This window comes from Varroa destructor, unplaced genomic scaffold (assembly GCF_002443255.2).
Source record: "Varroa destructor unplaced genomic scaffold, Vdes_3.0 BEIS01000006.1, whole genome shotgun sequence".
Taxonomy (NCBI): domain Eukaryota; kingdom Metazoa; phylum Arthropoda; class Arachnida; order Mesostigmata; family Varroidae; genus Varroa; species Varroa destructor.
Genome location: NW_019211459.1, coordinates 9,970,262 through 9,983,806, shown reverse-complemented (window position 1 = coordinate 9,983,806; position 13,545 = coordinate 9,970,262). Strand labels below are relative to the sequence as shown.

Here is a 13,545-nt window from a genome sequence, read left to right as displayed (position 1 = left end):
CACGGAAGAAGCATCTTTTTGCAATGCTCGATTGTCTGGCATCCAAGATAACAATTGAGCATTACTTGCTTCGCTGACCTCAATGATATCCTGCTTAGCTCTAGCTACAAACTAGCGCTTGTTCGTCAACCTTCCTTGTGTTGTTGAGGGCAGTAGTATTACCCTATTTATCTGCATGATGTTTTTACCTAATGCAACGAAGGAGTCGATAGAGCCGCGTAATTCCCCAAAGAAGGCCTCCACACATGTCCTCTTCCCGTGAGGAACAATATGACTGAGAAAGAGACAGAGAGAAAGACAAAAAGAGACAGCTAAAAATGCTTCCAAAGACAGCTTTTGTCTTTTTCTACTGCTGCCGGTCAAGCTAGTGTCTGGTACGGTTCTCATACTGCCTTCTTTGGTATAAGACCTAGCAAAAGTTTTTGGATAGAAGAAGCATAGTCAAAGGCACTCCGTAGTGCTGTCTGCACATCGTAGAATACATATACGAATCACTGAGTGCTCAGGCGAGAAAGGTGGTCAAGAAGCTTTTTTCTTGCACTCTGCACTTGATCGACCATAGCCAGTCAGACCGCCGGCACTCAATTCTTCACTGGTAAACTGAGTTCTTCAGTCGGCTCACGTGCAAAGGGCCAAGCAACTACCTGGGCTGATTCAACATCCTTAATTCGTACTTCACCAAAGCGTCCTTACCTTGACGAGTAACCTTTCCCAAAATCTTACTTTCAACCGGTAGGATTATGTAAACTTTTTGAGTTTATGGAAAGTTTCGCGATAGTGCGATGCATCCGTCATTATGTATGCGTTATACCATGGTAGAAATAACGCTTCTATAAGATGAACGAGCCATGACTTTTATATATCTGTACACTTATTTAATACTGCGATTTTAGTTATCAGAACCCAAATTGGTTGAGGTCTCTATGAGTTCACTATATGAAAGCAAATATTTATATTTTAATAGATAGCAATCGACAATACACTGAATTAGTGGTTCACGTTAGATAATTAGAGTCGTCATTCAGGAAAGCTAATGAAATTAATTTCATATAATTTTTTTCCCAAGCGGACATTTCCCGTACCCCCAGATGCATTATTACAGAGTGATTGGGTGTGAGCAACAAGCAAAATAATGAACAGATAATTACCTACTCTGTAAGTGAAAACGTCACGTTCCTTCGTTTTATGAGGAAATGGGCTTATTGACGCACCGAGTTTTTGATGCGAATCACTGTTAATCACGCTGTGAAGTTTTTTCATACTTTAGAATTTTTTCCCTTTTCAATATTCCCTATTGATTCCTGCAATCGAGCCGACATTTTTTGATGAGCCATTTTTTTTTTGTAGTCATTAGCAAACATCATTTTGCTTAAAAACGAAGTCCGTTACAGTTTCACATCGTTCTCTTTGAACACTGTATCTTGTCGTATTTAAAGGAGAACTTGCAATGATGACAGCGATCATTTTCTTAGTTACAATCTGTCACTATTTACATGCTTTCTCCGATGTTTCATTCTTGGCCGAGACTAAGACCGAGACTCTATTTCTCTGAGTTCTGATAAAGCTGGCGGTTAATTGAGGTTTCGACGGTTTTTGCCAGGTCAACTAGCTTTTGAAGATTGTGAGCGAATGTTAGAGGAGACTATAGAACCTGGTAGACTGAGGGCACGAGTTGATCTATGGTAAGAGGGTGAAAGCCCAATAAATGGACTAGTACCACTGTTATTTAGGAACAACCGACCGTGGAACCCTACAATTCCACAGAGTCACGCAGGGGGCTGGCCATCGCCTGAGGGCATTGCGGTCTAAGGGCCATCAACAAAGTCCAGACTCAACTACGGTTCAGCACAACGTGATTACAATCCACTTCTCTTTCGACATTCAACGCCAGACAGTCGGCGCTTTGTCGGCTTTTTCCTTTCGTCACGTTTAAGTAAAATACAGTTGTGCCGGCTCCGGTTCGTGGTAGCTTTGTTGCAACTTGGCACGTTCGATACATAGAAGCAGGCCCACGCTGGTTACAGCATAGACTATCAAACCCCATTGACTGGCCGTCGTTATGGTCCACAACGTTTCGTTTTACCCTTTTGCGCTGTTTCCATACTACAAATTTTAAATAAAAAATAGTTGCGCACACCCCTCCCCGGGGCTTTCGTCGTTTGCCGATACTTCCCAGCAGCGTGAAACTGACAGGAAACTCTAAGCAAAGAATTCTTGCATTCATAGCGGCAGAGAGTTCTATGCCGTAACGCTCTCGGGTTTGCCTTGGCTCGGGTAGGACCCCTTAGTACACAGGACGCTGCCTCTGGTTAAAGGCTGAGGAGTGCGCCTATCCATCTACAAGCTGATAAGTAAGTTCGCCGGCGCTAGCTCAGTTGCCACCGCTATCACAAATTTCGTCTGTTGTCAAGCTAATCTCGTTTAGTTGAATTCATCCGATGTTCAGCCTCAGCTTGGGTTCGTTGTTGGGTGTTTGCCAAGCTCCGCCCGCTTGGGCGGTGGTCAGTCTTTCCCTACCAACAAGTTGCTTTGTCATGCTGAGCCACGATTGTCTGTTGAGCCGCTATTGGCTGTCTAACTGCGGAAGATCGGGCATCGCAGATTGACATCGGCAGTGGCTATGGGCGTTGACAAGGTGAAAGCTCCGTCCGAAATCTGCTCCAAGCTGGCTTCAAAGTGAAATAACGACGAGACAGACAACGAACGAAAATAATAAATTCTACATAAAGGTGCGACCGGTCACTGGCCAATCGTATCCTATTACCAATTGTCTTTTGTCCTAAACGATTAATGATAGTATCCCTTTATCGATAGCACTGGCTAATGCGTCATACAACCATAAGACGCGTACACGAAGTCGGAAAGCTAAGCCTGCGGGTTATGCTTCATGAACTATCAATAGTAGTTTATTAAAGGACCTATAACAGACGTTTCGTGATCAGGTTAGTGGAACGTACAATATAATCTAAGAGTTGATAATTATTTTTTTTTTTTGCCTCACGAGTCAACGGTACCTGGCCACCAAATGAGCTGCCCGTGAAAAATGTATTTACTTAGGGTAAGATCTTAGACCCACATTGAAATGTATCATTTAAGCTAGAATCAGTTAATATTATGTAAATAATTATATATTGCATCGTTAAACCAATACAGTCTGCCAAAAACTCGAGTCGTCTATTCAGAATATTAAATTATCTCGAACTACACAACTTTACTTAGATTATTATTTATAATGGACGTTTATAAAAAATATTTATCAATATTTATACGGTCCACAATCAAACGAGGGTTTCTAATATAATTTCGTCTCGCATTTCGTTCGTAAAGCTGTCACAGAGTCCTTTTGCAATAGGCCAACTGTCAACTGGTTTTCATACAGAAATCTTGCATTATAATCTCTGTATTAGGCTAAGTGCGTCTGTTATCACCACACTTTCAGGCGTTTCGGATCAATGCGTCTGATTGATAGGTGGTGCGATTTGGCAGTTTCTTGCCTAACGCATAGACGGCCTCTCATGAAGCAAATTAGGGCTAGACGGACTTCGATAGCCAGGTAGGTATAGTCTCGCTGAGCATATATATGAAGAAGAACATGGCTACGTTTAGGATGCGAATACCTGGCGGGTACTCGCGTGTTTATTAAAAACCAAGTTCTCTATTTATTGACCAGTTTAGGTAATAACTACTACCTAAAAAGGCTTCCTATATGTGGCTCCATCTGTATGTGTGTGACAAGCCATTCAATCTTTTCTTATAGCCTTACACCTATTTTACTCTCTTACTGCTAAAACAAGTCACGCTCAATGTTTTTCTGATAGATTCATTCCAACTAATGTCACAAATGGCTATTGTTGATGTCCTAATTATCACGTTTTTGTAGCAGCAAATAGGGCACAGCCCCTGACAACATCGGCGGTTCTGTGTGTCGAAACCATCTTGACCCACACAACTGCTCGGTCGTTGGTGGTTGGCCGCATCACTTCGTGGAGCCTTTTTTCGCTCGCACCTGGAAGCGTAGCGAATAACATCAAGAAGACCATTAACAAAGGCGGCATCTCAAGTAATGCTTTTTCTCCATTAAACTCCGCTTGTTCTGAAAGAGACATCAGGTTTACACCATCACAGATTCTTCAGAAGCCCTACTTGTTAAGTTGCTACACTTGTCCAAGAAGCAGCGGGTATGTCTTATAAGCCAGTCAGTAAGCCTCGAGAGCCAGAAATAGTGCAGCGTCTTGTACCATCGCGAAGCATTTCCTGAATGAGACGACTATCATGTCTAAACTCCTACCATTTTTAGGTCTCTTTGCGGTCCTTGGTTCAAAAAAGTTAGATGAGACATCGCTGCGTTTCTTCTTGATCTCGGTTCCCAAGTGGGCCCTCTATTCCGTCGCACTGCGCGTACCGAGCAGCCAAGTTGATGAGCGCCTCATCTTACTCCGTCTCTTATTGGCTTCAATTTATTTTTAGAGTCGCAGTAGTTAAACAGGTGAATTACACGAGGCATAAGTGGCCTTCCAGCAAATTTTAAGTTTGATTGCTCCAAAGACTGAGTTTATTTAAAGTAGACATTGGGTGTATTAACCTCATATAGGTGAAAATGTCAAAAGAAACTAGCCGATCTTCAGAAAAATATAAGGTCAAACTGTCAAATAGCACGAGTCATACATACATACATAATTACTAAAAGACGGTGGTAATGCAGAAGTTCTCTCAGAATGTTCAGTTATTAACCTGTTAAGTTATTGATCATAGGTACAAATTGTTTCGGATCAAATAGCTTACAACAAACAAAGCAGTTTTGAACAACTTCGTTTGTTGATCCACTGTACAATACATCCATGCACCATACAACAACGCTGAAAAGTCTACATATTTTTAAATGAGAATTTGCCTTTTAGAGTAAAGTAGATTCTATGTATGAATGCGACTTCAATGTAACAGTTGACTTATTCAGGTAGGCCACAAATGTGTTTCTATTGTTTAACAAACAAGTCATTTTGGCCATCGTCACCCATCGGTTTCACTCATATTCATATGCTAGTACACACGAACAGGCCAAAACCAATTGCTTCAGGAACCATACTGTAGCTACCTAGCGTTGTTACACTGAGGTACGTGAGAACCTCTGCAGACCGTGGAGGTATCTAATCAACACTTGAGCACCTGGCTCCTCTTGGGGTGATTTGTTGTGACGCCTGTACTGGGTGTGTGTTGTCGCAGATAGGTGCAAGGCGAATGGCTCAATTTTTCTTATGTAAGTTAGAAAATACGTTGAGTAGAAACCCCGGTTTAATCAGTTTCAATGACAGTTGTACTTTATTGAATAGCTCCAATTTGTACATGTAGGCCGCTGATGCCACGGTAGTAATTAAGCCAGATAGAGCTGGATGTAGCAGGTGTGAAGAAAAGGGACATCTCGTTTTTATGAAATCAGAAAAATTTGACAGTTCATCAGATGAGCATTTCCATTTCTCGGCAGTGAAACGAAGAAATACCTTTGTGGCGACGGATAACCGTCTATTTATTGGCTGCAACGTATACGTGGTGAGTAACCAAAAGGACGTATATGAAGAGCTGCATAGGAAAGCACTGATGTCTCGAGCACACGGCTAATCACAGTGAGCATCAAGTGAGCGCTTTACCGCCAGCATATCATCAACATATGTCAGTTAAGTGTTGAAAACATACTACCTCCAACAAAACCCATGTTTCAAGTTACGTACCTGACAGAACCCCAAACTGAAGCAAGTAATCGTTAGTTTTCTAATAATACCTTCCGGTATGTTACTGCCTCCCGTTGTTTTTCGGCTGCGTGCTAATTCCCAGTGACATGACATGACATCATTCTTCTATCAGACATTGTCCTTTCAATCTCTAGAGCCGAATGGACAAGGGAATTAAAAAAGATCTTGTTTCCTGCGCTCTTCTGGAAAAATTCCATAAGTCTGATGTTACTGGAATCAGATTGCGGCCTGCAATGTACTCATGTTAAAGAACGCCGAGGTTCCTGAAGATTCCACAAATAAGTTTTTTTTTTTTTTATTCACCGTTTGCTAGGTATTTAGGCACGACTGTGAATAGCACACCGTCATATACGGCTCGCGCCCTATAAACGCACTCTGTTATTTTAGGCGCAAGGTCTTTTTATATTCGAAAGCTCTAACCTGCCGTATAAGCTTCTAATAAAAACAACGACACCTTGCATTGGGCATGATAAGCCCAGCTTACGTTTTCGCCCGATGGCAAATTTAGTTTTATTTTCAAAAATCAAACTTTTCAGAATTATTTCTTCAGTATAATATCAAAAAAAAAAGGCCTAGCCACGGTGAATCGTGTTGGATTTATTTGGGATTTCTCCAAGAGACACGTTTACTATATGCCATAGTAACTATTTGGCCACGCTGAAATTTGAACAAGCAATGGCCGCATATTGATAACTGCTAGGGCGAGTTATGCGCGCCGTCATTCAAACTACACCACCTCTTATTATCGACCTTAAGAGAGATCTTTCTTTTAGCTGGTCATTAGATCTTTTAGAGGTAACGTAACGATTATAGGATTTGATCGTCGTAAAAGCTCTTAATAGAGCTAAAAGCGCATTCGCTGCTGTGGCGCCTATAATGAAAGTGTTCCATACGAATATGGCTACATGCAGCTGTTTCGATTAGTGAAGATGTACGGACTCAGTCAAGAACCCTATCAGATCCACTTCAATAAACGAATGATACCCTATGTACCCTTGTGTGTTTATGGAAGGAGGAACCAACTATGCAAGCGCTTGACGCCAGAGACCTCTTCGCACTTATTTAACCAAATCATCAAGGCAATCTAGGCAGGTTGTAATTATCAAGCCTGCAAAACATATGAGACACACGTATTAACGACTAAAAAACCAATGAAACCCAATCTAACAGCACCCGAACGTTTAACATTGACTTCCACTACTATTTAATTATCAGCTATAGAAGATATCCAAAATTCGCGAACGTCAAAGCTACGTACCAGCTTTTTTTGCGTGAAGAGCAAAAAACAGCGGTAGAGGCCAGTGGCGAACAGCGCGGTTAGTAAGCTACTACCTAAACAAAGTGGCAACGTGTATTCGAGCGGGCGAAGGCTATATATATATATATATATATATATATCAGCTATTGTCTGCAGCGTCTCTTTGTGTCCATATAACACTAGCAACCGTTAGATCGTTTCCGAAATCAGTTTCTGTTTTCTGCATAGAACAAACGAGGATGTTGTTTAAGGTGTGTCACCCGGATGCCCCATTTCCGCACAAACAGATAGCTTTTATAGACGGTAAAAACACCCATTTAAATAATGAATATAAGTGAAATAGTCAATATGTTCAATTTATTACAGATGTATAACTGCTGCTATTAAGGTTAGATGCAGATTGATTGAAAACGTTGGACAAGTTAATACGCAGCTCATCGTCAGCAGTTTTTTTATGACACAATTTCCTTTTTAGAACTGTCCTCCAGGCGCCGTTCGTGCAATGGACCTGACTTATATCGTTATTTATCATAAAGGTAGGTGCAAAGTGTTTTTGTTTATATACTCTCATCTTTTCACGCTCTGCTACGAAGTACAAGGAAATAGACAGTATTAGTCTGTCAACTAGCAGACGGACAGGGAAACGGGTTTCCTAAATTACATACGACATCAGTTCGCATTTATTACATATGTTTGATGATTGCCTTATATATGGAGATATACGGTAGTTAACAACTGTAAACAAACAATGACTCGGTTCCAGCTGAGCGTTATCTATGCACACCCATCAAGAGGCAGGGGGTAGGAGGACTTGAATTGGTCATAAAAACATCTAATTACGTGGCATTAGCAGCGCTACTTGTTAGGAACGTTTCAGTGATATCGAACGCGTCTTGAGGCGGCACTGAAATTGTATAGATAATAATGACCACATACAATATACTACTATAACGGGTTATTTACATCCGTATCGGGAACGCAACGCCGTGAACGTGAGTTTTTTTGTTTTCTTACGAAGACATTCGACAATAAAATTAAAACAAACTCACTCTCCAATGGTAAATCGTCCGGCGAAACTGATACGTACTAACGTGTAATCGTAGCTTATGAGCTTCTTCGAATCAGTCACATTTTCAGAAAATCTTAGTTGATCTCTTTCTTCACAACTACTGATAGGTTGATCTGACCTCAAAGGGCGTGGGTGCCTGTACCCAATACCTAAAACCCATATATATATACACGTGTCGTTTTAGCAGTTTGTGCGAAAGGCGCTCTAAGGGATTTAAGAAATTCAGGAGGATTGCGCGACGCAAGCTAGGAACCTTTAAGGTCGGTCATTCACACAATGCTACTTCAACAATTTGCGAAAAGTAGTGGACATTTTTGTCATCGAAAGTACTCAAATTAAAACGAAAGTGTGCCAGAATTAGAGGCTAAGAACTTTTCCGGCGCAGGCTTTAGAGGGGCGCGAAACCGCAAAGACAACCATCCGTATAGATAATTTCTCTTTATCCGTCACAACAAAAGTAAACGATCACTGAAGGTTAGTTGATGCGGAGCTGGTTTTATTTGGTAACCTAAATTTACATCACCTGTTTCCGCTAACGTGACACTTATCTTGTTTTTCACTTATGGCAAACCCATGGGAATGACGGGAGTCGCGACAAGGATCGAGGTAAAGATTGTTGGGGATCTTTAACATGCCCTTCAACACAAGACCTTTTGCGTCTCTGTGGTTTTGTTATTGCCTTCTTTTTTTTCTCCTGATAAAGAACATAACGGAAATGATTCGACTGAGGCTGCCGCCGGTTCTTCCTTTTTCCGATTCAACGTCATTCGCAAGCCATGGCCAGGAGCTGATGGACGTGGTGACATCAAGTTTTAATGGCTACGACATTCGTGTCTTCTAAAAAATAGGCCGCCCACACGCACGCTACGAGTGTCTGAAGGCTGTCAAGGTTGCAGACCAAACTGGCCTCATCGTAGTCATTATCCAGTAAAAAAGATAGAAAGCAAAGCTCGACAAATGGAATACAACGGAATATAGCGATCCGCGTATTATCGTGCTGTTGTAGCACACAGAAGGTCTAATCTTCCATATCGAATCGGCTATCGTGCCGCCTGTTGTGCAAAAACATTCCACAACGTTCCTACTCTATTACGCATTGTAGCGTAGACTACCTGTTGAAAATGTGAGTGATAAAGAAAAGGTGCCTAGCAAAATGTGGAACCAGTAATGATATCGTGAGCGGTATCGACATGTAGTTAAAATCCCATATTAGAAAGGACCTTAAGTCCATTTAGCTTGCATGCCCGAAGACCCTCTTATCCCGTAAGAGAAGACCTTACTTCCATTTATTTTTTGTAGCTTATTTTTAATCACGACCATAAATAACTGCGTGTCGTGTTTGCTTGAAGCATACGCAAAGTCCTACAATCGACACACAACATTGTAAAAAAAGTTTGTCCAGGGTTCGCATCGCGCAGACATGAAGCAGACAAGGAGACGCTTCCAAGTTTATCCGTATGGACATGCACAAATAAGTTATATTTACGTCTGTATGCAGTATCCTAACAAGACATATCGAATATTGATGACAATACTACATTTATGTTTATACGTTTTCATACGGTAACGAATCACAACAGCTGAGGCAATTTCCTTTCATATCAATGTCACTAATTTGACGATGCAGCTTATCGAAGTCACAGAAAAACGTACTTCAGGTACCCTTCTATTTTTCGGACCTCTATCAAAGCAAACGAACTTACGATCAAGAGCACAGTCACCAGAAGTTGACGGGACGAATTCACTGCAGAAAGATGTAAATGTCCAGTAGCAATTTACTTGTAATCAATCACGCACCACCTGCACTCGTATACGGCAAGAATGATTTCTCTGTCAGATAATACCTCTGCAGGTTAGAGTTCCCAGTCACTGAAAAACGAAGGAGCACGCCAAAATTCGTCTTGACGCCTGCCGTCATAGATAATTCGACTAAATTACATCTTTTCGCAGTGACTGTTGAAACAGCGTCGCCTGTGCCGCAGTCATCGAAGTGTACGCTGAGACGAGCCGGCAGCAGTCGAGTATCCACGAATGACGTTTATCGCCTTAGCCCGAATCGTCAGCCGTAGTTGAGTCGCGTCGTATGGCTCATTGAAGCCACCGCCTTTGCTTCATCATGATACAGACGACAATCAGAGGCAATGCTACGAAACCAGTGAAACCGATGATAGCGTACGAAGTGTTAGCCGAGAGCCGACATCCGGCCAAGCGCTTGTTGGGCGAGAGGACGCTCCGGCGTGTCGATAGCTGCTGGTGGTCGGGCGCGATAATCCGGAGCAATCTTCTTTATAACGGGTAGATACTAAGCTAGTGGTGTGTATAGAGAGTAAAATAACGAGATAGCGGCTCCGGGAGGAAGCTAGCAGACCGTTTCCTCACATTGTCAAAGGGGGGTCCTATGGGTTGAGAACCGGCCGAGAATTTTCCTTTCTTTTTTATCCACTGACATTTGGGTATATCGGTGACAATTTATTTGTCTATGAATGGCTCTTTCGCATTCGCCATTCAGCTTCAATTGGTGTAGATAATTTCGAGATAACATCTGAAAGCTGGTGTGATAAACTTGATCATAATGACAATCGAAGTGTTGGTGTTCTCTTTGTCCTACTAGGACTACAAAGCAATATACATAATTTTATCTAAACATTTTGAGTGAATTAATGGAAATTAACTGCCCATATGCTTAGTATACCTCTTTGTCTTGCGTCGTAGTTCGCACGTTTGAGGAGGATTCAAGCTCGGACGCGTCACGTTCTAGTAGCTCTTCCTGCAAAGTTTACCTGGTAAATATAGACAGTGGATTTTTAGGTTTGAATTTTTAACTGTTCTCTTAAAACAAGTTTACAGGGTTACCCCAGATTCGGACGTTGAAGCAGTTTATAATTTTCCTGTCTCCCAGCTTCTGCCTTTTTCAATAACGCGCTTATGTTAAACCTGAGATGTATGTAAGACTCATTCATGCTTCATCCATTGTTGCCACTGTATAATAGTATTGATAGCATTGTTTTTCGTGCGCATAATTTCGAAAATGCACAGTTCTGAACGTGGGCCACGAATGTCGACGTTATTATAACGAACGGCTGTGAGGAAGCAAGGCCCGTATCCAATCCCGCTGCATTGATCAGCAAAAATCTCTTTACCCTTCGAACAAAACAAACGACGACACGTGTCGACAGATTTTAACGAATTTCGCTGTTGCCTTCACGATCGGTTCGAATGGCAAACTCTCAATGGAGTGAGCGAGGTTACCCAGGCACGCTGAAAAATTCCGCTACATGAGAGCAGAAGTGATGAGCGACTTCATTACAAATCCAACATCTTTCTGCGATTGAAAACACGAGATAAATATTGTACAGTAGACACAGAGGTAGTTTGTAGGTGGTTTCGAAAACAGAACAGTAACGTTCGCACAGAACCCATATGAGTTTCTACTGGTGGCAGCGATCCGTTACAAATAGTAGGACTAACGAATAGGTTGTTATTAGTGGTCAATGCAGCTGCTGTGCGTCTGCGTAGATGAAGAGGGTGACGCGAACCATCGGAAGGCGGCAGGTTTTTTAAGCATTCCCATTAAAGTAAGGCGCCACGAAGCCAGACCAGTTGCTGTTAGTGCGACGACGTCTTACCTTGACCGCAATCGTTAGGGTTACCGTACTTAATCGTAGCGATTAGACAGAATGAAAAGTGACTGATCACAACGACACGCATCGGCAAAAGACTTGTTGATTAATGAAAGGGAGATCCTCATTATTACACTAATACTTACACACACGCACAAAATTATGACCATAGTTGAATATGTGGGGACAGCTAGGTACATGGAAGACGTTGATCCAGTATCTAATGTATGTATGACCACATTAGCAGTTTTGCATACTTTTCATGTATCCGACACATTGCCGATAGGGACGTTACGAAAGCAGGCAATACGAACGATTTCGTCGTGCCTCCCACACTTTGCTAATATGTATTGTCTGTTTGTTTTCTCATGAAGCAACTATTTCTCTGCAGAATCTTTTTCGGTACAGATAGACTTCCGTGCGTGGTGAAATTAGGGGCGCACAAAGGGGAGAAATTGTATATTAACAGGCTTCCTTGGCATCTACAATCGTCACGCACCGACTCACGTGCCGCGCTGCCCAATGCCAATGATCATTTGGTATCTAATGATGCTCCTATACAATAGCATACGCCGTTGGCCTACTGTGTATCTGGGTCTCGTTAGCTCAGCTGGAAGAATGCTGGTAACAGCTCTGCGTTAAGTGTGTTACGATCGTCGCAGTAGTGTGAAGATAAATGGTTTCTACTATGTGTGTGTGTGTGTGTGTAGTGTGTGTGTGTGTGTGTGGTTGCTTTCCGCACACTCTGCTGGGTACTGCAAACACCACTCGGCACTGTCTACTGGGAGAAAGACGCACTCCAACCCACACGAGAGCTCGGCTACTAACGCTTATTCCGATAGGCTCTCTCATGAGGTATTTTGGGCCCCCTTTAGCTTCCAACCAACGAGCCTGGCTCGTTTACTACAGTAAGCCTAACAGCCATTGTTGATTGTATAGTATTCGTTATACACTCTCGCGGAGGAAGAAAAGACAAAAATACGAACATTGACAAAAGCATAAAGGGCCACACTACTATCAGCAGCACTCGGAGGGCCATCCGCGAATCGTCGCTGAATCCAATAAAATCTGACCGAATATGATAGGGGGTCCCGAGTTGAACAGCCGAGTTGAAGAAACCACCGTCGTGGAACAATACGAGGCGCAAGCAGTGGACTCCACAGCGGAAAACAGTCCGGGAGGAGATCGGGAGTCGAGTGCTTCGAGCTGACGGTGACGAAGCTCCCGTTGAATGTGTCGTACACAGTGGAAACGTGCGAGAGTATGACTCGACAGCTCCGATACGCTATATCGACAATGGAGTGGTTGGCAAAGGTATCAAGATTGATTTGGCCGTGTGGATATGCATGTGTATATACAGTGATGCACAGACCATGTGAAACGACCTCCTTATAAAAAACGGCACTATTTGTCCACAACGGGTCAACCGATGCCGAAATAGCGTTTTCAGCTCTTATGTGGATCCATTACTGTATAATCTTAAAGAAGTTGTTGCAAATGTATAACCGTAAATGAAACGCGAATTTTTCATTGCACCCCTGAAGGGAAGCCATGTAAGACTTCGCTATGGAATCGCCAAGAATTAGTCACTTGCAGATCTAATGGGTGCAGTGGACCCATTTTTAAATTGATTGCTTGGACGAACCGATGCATGAAAGACTTGTGTAAACTCACAAGCCGGATTTAAAGCTTTTTTTGGTGATGGGAAGTACTTTACAAATTACGAGGCAGACTATTTTATGTCGGTGCCTGTATTCAGGAAAGTGTGTCGTAAAATTATACCGCAGAAGAATACAAGTATCCGTAGGGTGCATCAAAAGGTTACATCGACGTTTTTTTTTTTTGAAACGGTAC

General features: G+C 42.3%; 1 protein-coding gene across 4 annotated transcripts in view; it reads right to left on the bottom strand.

The window, feature by feature from the left end:
• LOC111253393 (neuronal acetylcholine receptor subunit alpha-7-like) overlaps positions 1–11,563 on the bottom strand; it is a 35,672-nt gene extending 24,109 nt beyond the window's left edge. Inside the window, exons 1-2 of one of the 4 annotated variants that reach the window (XM_022812714.2) lie at positions 10,764–11,563; positions 9,775–10,620 (exon numbers count right to left, since the gene is read on the bottom strand). The gene's annotated coding sequence lies outside the window, so the exon portion shown is untranslated. The remainder of the gene's footprint in view (positions 1–9,774; positions 10,621–10,763) is intronic. The other 3 variants (XM_086993316.1, XM_022812712.2, XM_022812713.2) reach the window with 3 other exon arrangements.
• Positions 11,564–13,545: the final 1,982 nt, after the last annotated feature.